Below are 15,677 nucleotides of genomic sequence, written 5' to 3'. Positions count from 1 at the left end.
TTTTACTAATGTTACAAAGACAATATTCTCAATTAAACCCATAGCCTTATCAGTCATTAGTAAAGTTTAAGTGGCATTGTATTGAAAATGGAAAATCTGATCATGAAATTCATACTGCACTGCAAGAGGTCCTGATCATCCAACATTTGCCTGAAGAGAAAAGACTGGGTGATTCCTATGCCCCATTTTAAAACTTAGCTCAAAGCTAATAATCTAAACCTTGATGTCGGGATAAGGACGGAAAGACAAATAAATGGTATGAAAGTGATAATTAAAAGCTAGCACTTGAGAGGTGGAATAGAAATATAGCGCAGTGGAAGCTTCCTAAAATATATAAAGCCAACCCTAATGAAGTTTTAAAATAATGAGAGAGATGAAGTCACAACTAGCCATATCACATCACCAAATGAAGCTTCTAGTATCAGGACTGGATTACATCTAATTGAGTTTTGAGCCAAAGGGGTTCAATGTATATCCTCAAAGAACTCAGGCAGTTGCCAAGATAATATGTTTCTCTTCACAAACAGACCAAGACCTTCATTGTTGAAGACGATACCCACAGAACCCATTAAACATGGAGTTTTCAAGCTGGTGCCTACAAAGAACTTTCATTCTCATCTTCCTGGTGTCTTTCGGTATGGGAAAATATGTAAGCTGTTCTGAAAACCCTAGTATAATGTAAAAACAACATCTCTAAATGGGATGTCTCCATTAAATCCCTCTCCTCAGAGCTCAGGGAACCCTGTGGAAGAGGAAACAGAAAGAGTGTAAGAATCAGAGATAACAGAGAACACCAAAAGAACAAGGCCTGATAAATCAACTGAGCAAACTTCATATGAACTCACAGAGAAGGAAACATTAAGCACGGGACCAACATGGGTCTGTACCAAATCCTATATATATATATATATATATATATATATATATATATATATATGTAGTAGCTTTCAGTTCAGTATTTTTATGGGACTCCTGAGTGTATGAACAAGTGTGTCTCTGATTCCTTTGCCTTCCCTTGGGTCCCTCTTTTTTTATTCTTATTGGATTGCCTTGTCTACCTTCACTGTGACAGTTTTTGTTTTGTCTTATTTTATTTTGTTATAAAAATTGAAAACTTACATCTATAGTGAATTGATGTTCAACACTGAATCAAGACATATCAGTGGGAAACAACACAGTATTCAAAGAATGGGCCTGGAACAACTAAATGGCCATGTGAAATTAAATTTGTAATTCTTGCCATACACAAGAACTGTATCAGATGAATTGACCTAAATGTAAGAGCTGCATGACCTTAAAGTTGACTAGGGATCATTAGATATGTCACAAAAAGGAAAAGATAAAAGGAAAAATAAATTTGGTCTCATTAAAATTAACACTATTGTGTATCAATACTGATGCCAAGAAGGTGAAAAGTCAGCCAATATAATGGAAGAAAACATTTGTGAATTAAATATATGACTTGAAAGTTATAAAATATGTAACCCAGCTGAGAAACGAGCAAAGTACTTCAAGAGACATTTCTTCAAAGAACATGCACAAATGGCCAACAAACACGATGAAAGGTACTCAGCATCATTAGTTATAAGGTAAGTTCGGATAAAACCACATGGAGAAATCACTTTATAGTCAGTTAAGCAGCTATCATAAAAAAGAGAAGATGGAATCATGCTGTGAATAAGCTAAAACCTTTGTGTATTACTAACAAAAATATGAAAGGTTGAAACTGCTGTGGAAAGTAGTTTTCAATTCTTCAAATAGGATCACAGGATGTAACAATTTCACTCCTAGAAATGTACCCCATGATTTTAAAACAGAAAATAAATACTCATTCACACATCATCGTTCATAGCAGCACTGTTCACAAGAATTAGACAGTGAAAACAACCTGAATATCCATCATAGGCATGGGGTAAACAAATTCAATATAATCATAGCAGGAGACATATTCTGTCACAATAAGAAATAGGCATTGATTCATGCCATTATATGAATGATTATAGAAAATAAATAAAACAGTGTAGGCACAAATGGCCTCAGAATGGGTAAATCTGTAAGATATACAAAGCACATTGCTGTTTGCAGAAGCTGGTAGAATAACAGAATGGGGAGTGACTAATTGATAAAGTTTTATTGGGGGATTATAAAAAATGGTTTTGAGTGGTTAAGAAGTGGTTATTGGGACTATAGAAATGGCTCACTGACTAATAGTAATGGTTACTCTTCCAGAGAACTCAAGTTCAAGCCCCAGCACCAATAGGAAGCCTTATTACACACAAAAAAAAAGTGAAGTGGTTATTGTAGAGCATTATGAATCTGTTAAACACAACTTAAACAGACACTTAAACATGCTTTGATTACTTTTATATGATTATAGATTCCATTATAGTAAAACAAATATTGGTAGTAATAATCAAGACTGCAACTGTACCTTTGTAATTCCAACTGCAGAAGCCAGTACTGTTTGCTGTTCATTGTGTATTTATTACTTGATTCCCCAATACCCTGAACTGTGGCTAACATTAAGCTTCCTTGAACATTGAAAGGACAGAGCCCAATGACATGCTGTGTCAGATGCTTGCAACAACAGTTAGAAATGAATAGTGTAAAAAAATCATAGTCCACATTGTAAATTAAGAATTTGAGAGATTAAAAATTAAATGTTTAGCTGGGCATGGTGGCACATGCCTTTAATCCCAGCACTCAGGAGGCAGAGGCAGGCAGATTCCTGAGTTTGAGGCCAGCCTGGTCTACAAAGTGAGTTCCAGGACAGCCAGGGCTATACAGAGGAGAAACCCTGTCTTGAAAAACAAAACAAAAAAATTTAAATGTTTGCAAGTTGAATGTGTGTGTGTGTGTGTGTGTGTGTGTGTGTGTGTGTGTGTGTGTGTGTATGTGTGTGTGTGTGTGTGTGTGTTCAGGAAAAGACAGGGATTAGGATCCAGTAGAGTGGTATAATATAGAAAAACAAATTAGATATGGTGACAGTGTATCAAACAAACCTAAATGGAATTAGGTGTGATGTGATTTTTCTCCACTCTGTGACTTAGAATTCTTACAACAGAATTGAAAGAAGTTTCCTCTTGCTAGGAGTAAACAAGTGCGTTTGTTGAAGCAATCTTGAAATTAAGTAATTGATTAGAATGTATAGTTCATTTCCAAGTCACTCAATGCTGGTTCATCAGATATTAGAGATCAGAGATCAGTTGCACTCACACTAAGAAATCTAAGCACACAGAGGTCACATATGAGTTTGGACAGGTACCTATGGACTGACTCAGAAATCTAAGCATACAGAGGTCATATATGAGTATGGAAAGGTACGTATGGACTGACAGTTGAAGACAAAAGTTTGGCTGTTACCACTTTGCTGGGGACAAGCCCTATCTATCAACATCTAACTAAAGACAAATAGAGATGGCTACTGAGCTATTTATGTGATGTTGGCAGTCATTTTTTGCATGATTTATGGAAGGGTTTGGCTTGAGAGTATTTTTTTCCTGAATAGAGCTGGCTGTACAAAGGAGCTGCTTTATCCTCAGAAAAACCATTAATCAATAGATTCCTGCATGCTTCCCGCTATTTTAACCATCACGGCACTACACATGAGCAGAGGTCTGTCTTCAGAGATCTCTCATATGGGTCTGGTGAACATCTTTAGTCACGTTCTTTCTAGCCACTAAGGCAGGCCCCTCTGCTTTTCCTTGATTTCACTGCATCTGAAATCTGATATACTTTGATTAATATGTGTTTCAGCCACTTCTGAACTCTGGAAGGAGTCTCATCTTTCTTCATTACTCTAATGGCATCTTTTCCTCCAAGATTCACTCTGGGACACCCTGTGATACCTCTCTACTCATTCAAACCACAGGAAAGCAGAGAACCACCAAGCACTGCTACTCTGAAAACTCATGACCACTATCAGGAAAAACACAAATATGAGATCTTCGTTTCAGTTCTTATTTCCAACTGAGAGGATGGGTGTATGATAGGACACCATAACTTCGCTGTTTTAGGCTCTCAGAACTCTAGGCAGAATCCATTGAAACACCATATCCTTGGCTTTTACTGCAGCACTAGGGAATCATCAACTGTGGAAGTTGTGGTCTCCTCTGCCTCATGGTCCCCTTAGAATTTCAACAAGTAATATTCCATTCAAGTCAGAATCCTTAGTTTGCATTCAGCAGTGATCATCTGCAGCAGCAGAGTTAGACCCTGTGACCCATGAACCAAATCAAGCCCACTATTTAATTTCTATAAATGTTAGCTGGATCACAGCCCTTCTCATCTGTTTAATTGTATGTGGCTATTTTTTGTGCTATAGTCTTCCACAGGAAACGTTTGCCAACCTTCTCTCTCATACTACAAAAATTCTTTAGATAGCAGACACTTGTTACGTTCACCTCACTCAACTTTTCTAAGAAGAGGGAGAGTAAGTGTGATAGATCAGGCACTTATAAAATCATGTTGGTTTTCTCATCTTAGGAATTTTATTATGATAAAACAACTTGTTTTTTTTCCTGAAGACATGGAGAAAAGTATTTAAATGGCACCATTTACCAAATCTATGCCCATCACTTAAATCACAGGCTTCCATGACATTCAAGCAATGACAGCTGTTTCCGTTAGTGTCCCTGCCCTGCATTATCTGCTTGTAACACAGGCTTATTGTGTGAAATGTCAGCTCAGCCACAGCCAATGTTTTCCTGGCATATACTGATTGTAGTACTTACTGGATTCCATAGACCTTTTTCATACAAGTATGTTTTCCATTTTCACCATGTTCCCTTACCTCCCTCCTTCCCACACTTTCTCTTTGCTCTCCTTCCCAAAAAGCACCTGGGCTCCTTCCCTAGACAGTACTGGTTTTAATTTCATGTCACATGTACAGACATGGATTTATAGTTTTACATAAAATGTGGAGTCCAATCTTTCTTTATAAGAAGGCTACTTACCTTGATGCTCTTTGGCTGTATCTCTCCTTGCAGATAAGTGGGTTGCTTAGAGCTTCCTAGCCTCTGGCAAGCACTGGGAGTTTGCCTATTTTGGGAACCAACTCTGGCCTGCAGAGTTGTGCTTCCACCACAGCCTCTTCCAGCAGCCACTGATAGCAAGCACTGTTTCATAAAGCAGTGTTTCCTGAAGTCAAGAAGTCTTCTGTGTCTAGAAGCAACTTTACGGTTTCATCTACTCATACTCATTGCGAAATCAGAGTTCCAAGCCCACATGCACTTTTCATACTCAATTCTAACTCCAAATTGAAACTAAATGTACTCTTTTAAAATTTAAAGTTCATTTCTTTCTTTTCATTTCCCTATTTCTTCCTGCCAATCAAAGAAATGTACCTTCAGAAGTATTTACAATTCAGGAAGCTTTATTATCTTAGGCCTTATCTAAACATGTTTCTAGTACTACCGGTTTCTCTCTCTCTCTCTCTCTCTCTCTCTCTCTCTCTCTCTCTCTCTCTCACACACACACACACACACACACACACACACAAATCTCATCTTTGTCATATAGTCTGTGACACTCCCCCATCCCCAGAGGTCTGAGTACATGGCTCAATTGGTGAGGGGATAACTCCACATACATGAGGATCTAAGTTCTATCTTCAGCACCTAAGTCAACAGCAGGGTGCAAAAATACACACCATCCAGAGACTGCCACACCTGAAGATTCATCCAATATACATACACCAAACCCAGACACTATTGGAGAGACCTGTGGCTCCAGCCGCTTACATAGCAGAGGATGGCCTTGTTGGGCATCAATGGGAGGAAAGACCCTTGGTCCTGTGAAGACTCGATTACCCAGTGTAGGGGAATGCCAGGGTGAGGAGGTGGGAGTGGGTGGATGGGTGGGGGACCACCCTCATAGAAGCAAAAGAGGAGGATAGGATAGGGGGGTTCTGGAGGGGAGACCAGAAAAAGGGGATACCATTTCAAATGTAAATAAATAAAATAGCCAATTAAAAAAAAACACAGAACAGTACAGAAAAATACAATCCAGTATTAATCGTTGAGAATGTCTGGCCAGTGAAGATTCTGGCTCAAAATGTAAGGAAGACCTCAGACATCAACCTGTAGCCTGTACACACACACTAACACACAAAGGAGTACAAATTGATATCGTCAAAGATCAGTCCCTATATATTAGGCAAAATCTTTTTGGCAACCTTGGCATGCATTTACTGAAGCACATAGCATACCCTTTTGTGATTACTTTTCTTATTCTAGTCTTAATTTTTTAATTAAAATATAATTACTCCTTCCTTTCTGTCCTACCTCCAACCTGTCCTATCCCCTCCCTCCCTTCTGTGCCCTCTATTTCCCTCTCAAATTGATGGCCTCCTTTTATCATTGCTATATATCAATATATAATTACAACTTGCTGAGTCCATTAAGAGTTACTTGTGTATACAAGATTTCAGGGCTGACCACTTTGTATAATAAATTAGGGGCTCATTCCTGGAAGAGTATAATTCTCCCTCCCTAATAAGTGATAAGCTGCCTGCTGTTTTTTTTGTCTAGAGATGAGACCCCATGATATTTACCCCTTCCATGTTAACATATCTAAAAATATTATTGTTCAGAAACTTTATAGGCAGCCATATTGTTGAGGTATCATTAGTCTACCTTCCCTGTCATGTCTAGGAAACACAATCTCACGGCAGACTTCCTGGTCCTCTGGCTCTTAAAATCTTTCCTCTCTCTCTTCTGTGATGTCCCCTGAGTCTTAGGTGCAGGAGTTGTGCTATAGATGTTTAATTGGAAGGAGAATCACCACAATCCATTAAGTTCTACATTATGACCTGTTGTGCTTTTTTACAGTGGCCACTCCTGTAAATAGAAGTTTTTCTGACTGGGAGTTAGATGTACCATCTGTATCTAAGAATAAATTTTAGAATGCAGTTAAGAATTATGATGGTCTAGTAAAGTGATGACTCTCTTTAAAAATCACTAGCCCTTGGCAGTTATCTAAGTTTCTAGAACCAGGCATTTTCCTCATATTGAGAGGGTCTGTAGTCTACTTAGACAGCTGTTGGATATCATTAAGATTAGAGTGCCACTGTTGGAACTTGAAGAATATATTCTAAGTCTTGGGAACACCAAAAGATAACAATTTTATCTGCTGTTTGATTAACAAAATTATCACATTCCCCTTCTTGGTCAAATCAACTTGAAAGATGTGGCTGATGCCTGAGGTCATCGTGGAAATACTAGGAAAGCAGGACTACACTTGGCAAAGGAGAAATCATTATAAGCCAATCAGCCTTATACATTAATCATAATTTGGGGTACAAGGCTAGCCTTGGCTGCTATGCTAACTGTATGTCTGAAAGCATGGAAATGGAGTAGCAGTGTGGTCCTCCATTACACACATGTGCGTCAGAGGAAGTTTTCTAATACAACCACCTGAATCTCATCAGTTCTTTAAATGCCTCACTGTCCTGGGGAAATAAAATTCACTCTAAAGCACTTTTACTTGAATTCACTTTTTCCAATTTCGTGTCTCACAAGTATTCTAATTCTAAGCTTCCGTTCAGATATAAATAATATTTCATATTTTAAAGACACATGACCTGTTAAAGTAGACCCTATGCATACAATAGTCATTTTCCTTGATTTCTCTTACTGCTCTTCCATCCATCAGGTTTCAGCTCAGACAACCTTCATAAAAGTTTCTCTTGACTGGAGAGAGATCTCGAAAATCAGGTTTCAGTATCTCTCCTGTGATCTTCTTGCAACCTTGGTATGCATTTACTGAAGCATATAGTATACCTTTTGTGATTGCTTTTCTTATTCTAGTCTAATAAATCCTTTCAAGGTGAGTGTAATGGTACAAGCCTGTGATCTCAGCACCTGGGAGTTAGGAGGAGGAGGAGGATCACTTGTTCAAGTCACATGCAGCTACATAGTGAGTTCAAGACCAGCCACAATGTATCACAATGTATTAATGAACAAATGAATAAGACATATTGTCTTGTCCATTGCTCTTTTCTCATCATCTGGCACCTGGGTTGGGGTGTAACCAACACTTGTTGAATTGGGATGAAACAATAACTTCAGCTTCTTGGGTTTTATAGTACATATCCACAAACTACTCATAATCTGTATTCCATCTTGTTTCTAGTAAATAGATGATCTTCTCCTGCAACTTTACATTCCCCCAATGAATAAGAAAAAAAAAATCATCATCAACAACAAAAAACACCCTATAACCCAAGTACACCGATTTTACATTATAAATCTTGTGTTATGTTAGACCAAATAATCCTCACAGTGGTTTATTGGGCTTTGAACTGAATCTCAGACATTGGCTAAAATAGTCATTGTCTACACACATGATTCAAAGTGTTTTAAAAATGATAGCCAGCTATAATAAAAACTATAACTCATATCTGTAGGGTATATAGTTTGTTTTTTCTACTCCCTATCTCATTCAATTTCAGATTTATAAGATTAATTTTTAACAAATTATTATATGTTTTGTACTCACTTATGTTTCCAAGCACGCACACACACACACCATTATTATCATCATCATTATCTTCATCATAACTCTCACGATAGCTGTAACCTATTGCAAGGTTATTGTTATTGTTGCCATAGACAGAACCAAGACAGGTGCTTTTTCTTGATGAAACTGTACTGGTTTTATGCATTGTGGGTAGTGCTGTTGGTGATGTATATAACCTTTACAAGGTGGAGCCTTGCTAGAGGAAATGTATCTCTGCTGGGGTGGGGTGGGAGGGCTCTTTGAACATTTATAGCCTTGTCCCACTTCCCATTCTCTCTGTGTGTCTGTGTGTGTGTCTTTGTCTCTCTGTCTCTGTATTTTTTCTGTCTCTATCTCTGTGTATGTGTTTCTCTCTGTGTCTATTGTCTGTTTCTGTCTCTCTGTCTGTGTGACTCTCCAGCACTGTCTCTGTCTATCTGTCTCTATCTCTCTGTCTCTGTCCTGTCTCTCTGCTCTCTCTCTCTCTCTCTCTCTCTCTCTCTCTCTCTCTCTCTCTTTCCCTGGATGTAATTGACCAGATTCCTAATGCTACCTCCCTGAGATTTTTGCTTCTGTTCTTTTGGAACTGAAAACTAAAATAAACCCCTTCTTTCCTAAGTTGCTGTTGGTCGTTATTTTTCTTCAAAGCAATAGGAATATAAGTAATAACCATTAATAACAGCTTTGTCAGCTGATTCTTGAAGAAATGCAGGGACAAAATGAAGCAGAAACTGAAGGAAAGGCAATCCAGTGACCAACCCAACTTGGGATGCATCCCACAGGCAGGCACCAAACCCTGACACTATTACTGGTGCTATGTTATACTTGCAGACAGGAGTGTAGCCTGGCTGTTCTTTGAGAGGCTCTACCAACAGCTGACTGAAACAGATGCAGATACAGACAAGCATTGAATTAAAATCAGGGACCTCTGGGAAGAATTGGAGGAAGGATTGAAGGAACTGAAGGGGTTGGCAATCCCATAAAAAGATCAAAAGTATCAACTAACCCAAATTCCTGGGAGCTCCTAGAGACTAAACCACTAAGCAAAGAGTATACACAGGCTGGTCCAAGACTCCCAGCACTTAGGTAGCAGCGGACTGCCTTGTCTGGCCTCTGTGGGAGAGGATGCACCTAATCCTGTAGAGACTTGATGCCCCAGGGTGTAAGGATAGCCAGGGGTGGAATCTGCCCTGTCAGAGACAAAGGGGTAGTGGCATGGGGGAGAAACTCTGCAAAGAGGGATCAGAAGGAGAACAATATTTGAGATGTAAATAAATAAAAAAATTAATTTAGAAAAGAATTTTAAAAGTTTGTAATACAAAAAGCTTAACAATTATCTTTATATGCATGTCAAAAGAATGCAAGGTACCCAATAATGAGGGTCCTAGAAATGTATAACCATTCTCCCCAACACAAAGCTATAAACTTTCAATCAGCAAATAGAAGAAATATATGACTGTCATGTGATCAGCAATCAATCAGGAAGCAAATTGAATCATCCTGAGACTGATGAAGCTGCTCCACTCTCAAAGTTCTCCCCAGAAAAATAAATGAAGACAACAAGACAGAAAAATCAGTCAAGCAGAATGAAGATCGGTCACCACTTATGGGAACAGATAACTCCAGTATTTCTGTGGACCCTTACAAAAGACATTTTTTATCATTTAAAACAAAGCAATGTTTTTTAGTGTTACTATCTGTTGACTAAAGTAGGAGACACAGTAAAAAAAAAAAAAAAATCATATCACAGGAAGCACCACATTATCTACATTTTGTCTCTTTCTTGTAAGTTTCCAGGGCACCAATATTGTTCTAACAAAGTGTAAAAGATGGAAAATAGTAAGGCGGGTCCACTCAGGAGTGCACAGTCCACAGAAGCAGCAGAGCAGCTAGGACAGGCTCTTACATGCACCAGAAGGTGGAGCTGATCCTCAGTCCTCTGTACACCTTCCCTGCCAGAGGAGAGCTTGCCTCCAGGAAGTGTCTGACCCTGGAACTTAGGTGAGATCACTATTTTCTCTCAGGTGACTTCCTCAGGCCAGTCCACTCAGGAGCACACAGGCTGCAGAAACAGCAGAGCAGCTGGGAAGGGTCCTACTGGCCTATATCTGCACCCAGGAGATGGGGCTATTCCATAGTCTTCTGTGTCTTGCTAGGAGAGAGCTGGTCTCCTTGGAGTGCTGACAAAGGCTTACAGACTCACAGGAGTAACAAGCTCCAGCCAGAGACAGCAAGAACATCTAACACCAATAATTACAAGATGGGAAACGGCAAATGCAAGAATCTTACCAATAGAAACCAAGAATACTTGGCATCATCAGAACCCAGGAATTCCACTACAGCAAATCCTGGATACGTCAACATCAGAAAAGCAAGATTCAGATTTAAAATCATATCTCATGATGCTGGTAGAGGATTTTAAGAAAGACATTAATAACTCTCTTAAAGAAATACAGGAAAACACAGTGAAACAGGTAGAAGCCCTTAAAGAGGAAACACAAAAATCCCTTAAAGAATTACAGGAAAACACAAGCAAACTAGTGAAGGAATTGAACAAAACCATCCAGGATCAAAAATGGAAGTAGAACCAATGAAGAAATCACAAAGGGAGACAACTCTGGAGATAAAAAACCTAGGAAAGAGATGAGGTGCCATAGATGCAAGCATCACCAACAGAATAAAAGAAATAGAAGAGAGAATCTAAGGACCAGAAGATACCATAGAAAACATTGACACAACAATCAAAGAAAATGCAAAAGGCAAAAAGATCCTAACCCGAAATATTAAGAAAATCCAGGACATAATGACAGGACAAAATCTAATGATAATAGATTTGAATAATAATAGAAGATTTGAATAATAATAGAATTTGAATGATAGAATAATATTTGAATAGATTTGAATAATAATAGAAGAGAGTGAAGATTCCCAACTTAAAGGGCCAGTAAATATTTTCAACCAAATGATAGAAGAAAACTTCCCTAACCTAAAGAAAGAGATGTCCATGAACATACAAGAAGCCTACAGAACACCAAATAGTTTGGAACAAAAAACGAAATTCTTCCTGTCACATAACAATCAAAACACCAAATAAACAAAACAAAGAAAAATATTAAAAGCAGTAAGGGAAAAAGGTCAACTAACATATAAAGGCAAACCTATTAGAATTATACCCAATTTCTCACCAGAGACTATGAGAGCCAGAAGACACTGGACAGATGTTATACAGACCCTAAGAGAACACAAATGCCAGCCCAGGCTACTATACCCAGCAAAAACTCTCAATAACCATAGATGGAGAAACCAAAGTATTCTATGACAAAACCAAATTTACACAATATCTTTCCACAAATCCAGCCCTACAAAGGATAACAGATGGAAAACATCAACACAAGGAGGGAAACTATACCCTAGAAAAAAGCAAGAAAGTAATCTTTCAACAAATCTAAAAGAAGATAGCCACATGAACAGAATCACAACTCTAACAGCAAAAAAACAAAAAACAAAAAACAAAACAGGAAGCAACAATTACTTTCCTTAACATCTCTTAATATTAATGGACTTCATTCCCCAATAAAAAGACATAGACTAACAGATTGGTTACATAAACAAGACCCAACATTTTGCTGCATTCAGGAAACCCACCTCACTGACAAAGACAGACACTATCTCAGAGTAAAAGGCTGGAAAACAATTTCCCAAGCAAATGGTCTGAAGAAACAAGCTGGAGTAGCCATCTAACATCGAATAAAATAGACTTTCAACCTAAAGTTATCAAAAAAGTCAAGGAGGGACACTTCATACTCATCAAAGGAACAATCTACCAAGATGAACTCTCAATACTGAAATTCATTCTCCAAATGCAAGAGCATCCACAATCACAAAAAAAAAAAAAAAAAACTTTACTAAAGCTCAAAGCACACATGGTACCTCACACAATAATAATGGGAGATTTCAACACCCCACTCTCATCAATGGACAGATCCTGGAAACAAAAACTAAACAGAGACACAGTGAAACTAACAGAAGTTATGAAACAAATGGATTTAACAGATATATGTATAGAACATTTTATCCTAAAACAAAAGGATATACCTTATTCTCAGCACCTCATGGTACCTTCTCCAAAATTGACTATATAATTGGTCAAAAAACAGGACTCAACAGATATAAAAATATTGACATAATCCAATGCATCCTATCAGATCACCATGGACTAAGGCTGATCTTCAATAACAACATAGATAATAGAAAGCCCTCATACACTTGAAAGCTAAACAACACTCTACTCAATGATAACTTGGTCAAGGAAGAAATAAAGAAAGAAATTAAGGACTTTTTAGAGTTTAATGAAAATGAAGCCAAAACATACCCAAACTTATGGGACCCAATGAAAGCGGTCCTAAGAGGAAAACTCATAGCTCTAAGTGCCTCCAAAAAAGAAAAGCTCTAGAACGAAAGGAAGCAAATTCACTGAAGAGGAGTGCATAGCAGGAAATAATCAAACTCAGGGCTGAAATTAACCAACGGGAAACAAAAAGAGCTATAAAAAAAATCAACCAATCCAGGAGCTGATTCTTTAAGAAAATCAACAAAATAGATAAACCCGTAGCCAGACTAACTAGAGGGCACAGGAACAGTATCCCAATTAACAACATCAGAAATGAAAAGGGAGATACAACAACAGAATCTTAGGGAAATACAAAAAAAATCATCAGATCCTACTACAAAAGCCTATACTCAACAAAACTGGAAAACCTGGGTGAAATGGACAATTTTGTAGACAGATACCAGGTACCAAAGTTAAACCAGGATCAGATTAATGATCTAAACAGTCCTATATCTCCTGTAGAAACAGACATTAATAGTCTCCCCAACAACAACAACAAAATAAAAACCCAGGATCAGATGGGTTTAATGCAGAGTTCTATCAGACCTTCAAAGAAGACCTAATACCAATACTCCTCAAATGCTTCTACAAAATAGAAACAGAAGGTACTCTACCCAATTTTCTCTATGAAGCCACAATTACTCTGATACCTAAACCAAACAAAGACCCAAGAAAGAAAGAAAACTTCAGGCCAATTTCCCTTATGAATATCGATGCAAAAATATTCATAAAATCCTCGCTAATTGAATCCAAGAACACATCAAAGTATCATCCATCATGATCAAATAGGCTTCATCCCAGGGTTGCAGGGATGGTTCAATATACAAAATCTATCAATGTAATGCACTATATAAACAAATTCAAAGAGAAAAACCACATGATCATCTCATTAGATGCTGAGAAAGCATTTGACAAAATTCATGATAAAAGTCTTGGAAAGTTCAGGAATTCAAGGCCCATACCTAAACATAATAAAAACAATATACAGCAATCCAGTAGCCAACATCAAACTAAATGGAGAGAAACTTGAAGCAATCCCACTAAAATCAGGGACTAGAGAAGGCTGCACACTCTCTCCCTACCTATTCAATATAGTACTTGAGGTCCTAGACAGAGCAATTAGACAACAAAAGGAGATCAAAGGGATATAAATTAGAAAGGAAGAAGTCAAAATGTCACTATTTGCAGATGATATGATAGTATACATGAAGGACCCCAAAAATTCAACCAGAGAACTCCTAAACCTGATAAACAACTTCAGTGAAGTAGCTGGATATAAAATTAACTCAAATAAATCAGTGGCCTTTCTCTACACAAAGGATAAACAGGCTGAGAAAGGAATTAGGGGAACAACCTCCTTCAAAATAGTCACAAATAATATAAACTACCTAGGTGTGACTCTAACTAAGGAAGTGAAAGATTTGTATGATAAGAACTTCAAGTCTCTAAAAAAGAAATCGAAGATCATAAAAGATGGAAAGATCTTCCATGCTCATGGATTGGCAGGATTAATATAGTTAAAATGGCTATCTTGCCTAAAGCAATCTACAGACTCAATGCAATCTCCATCAAAATCCCAACTCAATTATTGACAGAGGTATAAAGGGCAATTTGCAAATTCATGTGGAATAACAACAAAAAAAAAGCCTAGGATAGCAAAACCTATTCTCAACAATAAAAGAACCTCTGGTGGAATCACCATGCCTGACCTCAAGCTGTACTACAAAGCAATTTCGATAAAAACTGCATGGTACTGGTACAGTGACAGACAGGTAGATCAATAGAATAAAATTGAAGACCCAGAAATGAACCCACACACCTATGGTCACTTGATCTTTGACAAAGGACCTAAAACCATCCAGTGGAAAATAGAATTTTCAACAAATGGTGCGGGAACAACTGGTTGTTATCATGTAGAAGAATGTGAATTGATCCATTCTTATCTCCTGGTACAAAGCTCAAGTCTATGTGGATCAAGGACCTCAAAATAAAACCACAGACACTGTAGAAACTGTAGAAAAAAGCCTTGAACACATGGGCACAGGCAGAAAATTCCTGAACAGAACACCAATGGCTTGTGCTATATGATTAAGAATTGACAAATGGGACCTCCTAAAATTGAAAAGCTTCTGTAAGGCAAAGGACACTTTCAATAAGACCAAAAGGAAACCAACATATTGGGAAATGATCTTTACCAATCCTAAATCCAATAGGGGACTAATATCCAATATATATAATGAACTCAAGAAGTTGGACTCCAGAAAACCAAACAACCCTATTTAAAAATGGGGTACAAAGCTAAACAAACAATTCTCAACTGAGGAATACTGAATGGCTGAGAAGAACCTAAAAAAAAAAAAAAGTTCAACATCCTTAATCAACAGGAAAATCCAAATCAAAACAACCCTGAGATTCCACCTTACACCAGTCAGAATGGCTAAGATCAAAAACTCAGGTGACAGCAGATGCAGGCGAGGATGTAGAGAAAGAGGAACACTCCTCCATTGCTGGTGGGATTGCAAGCTGGTACAAACACTCTGGAAATCAGTTTGGTAGTTCCTCAGAAAATTGGACATAGTTTTACCAGAATATCCAGCAATACCACTCCTGGGCATATACCCAGAAGATGCTCCAACATGTAATAAGGATTATGTTCATAGCAGCCTTATTTATAATAGCCAGAAGCTGGAAAGAATTCAGATGTCACTCCACAGAGTAATGGATACAGAAAATGTGGTACATTTACACAATGGAGTACTACTCAGCTATTAAAAACAATGAATTCATG

The 15,677-nt window shown here is 37.8% G+C and overlaps 1 protein-coding gene across 1 annotated transcript in view; it reads right to left on the bottom strand.

Annotated features, from left to right (window-relative positions):
- Window positions 1–5,275, bottom strand: part of Cd226 (CD226 molecule) — an 81,525-nt gene extending 76,250 nt beyond the window's left edge. The window contains exon 1 of the mRNA XM_021150993.3: window positions 4,956–5,275. The gene's annotated coding sequence lies outside the window, so the exon portion shown is untranslated. The remainder of the gene's footprint in view (window positions 1–4,955) is intronic.
- Between the last annotated feature and the right edge of the window lie 10,402 nt (window positions 5,276–15,677).

Source organism: Mus caroli, unplaced genomic scaffold (genome assembly GCF_978045245.1).
Source record: "Mus caroli unplaced genomic scaffold, Mus_caroli_1 scaffold_19, whole genome shotgun sequence".
In the NCBI taxonomy this organism is placed as follows: Eukaryota; Metazoa; Chordata; class Mammalia; order Rodentia; family Muridae; genus Mus; species Mus caroli.
This window is presented reverse-complemented; position numbering and strand designations above follow the sequence as displayed.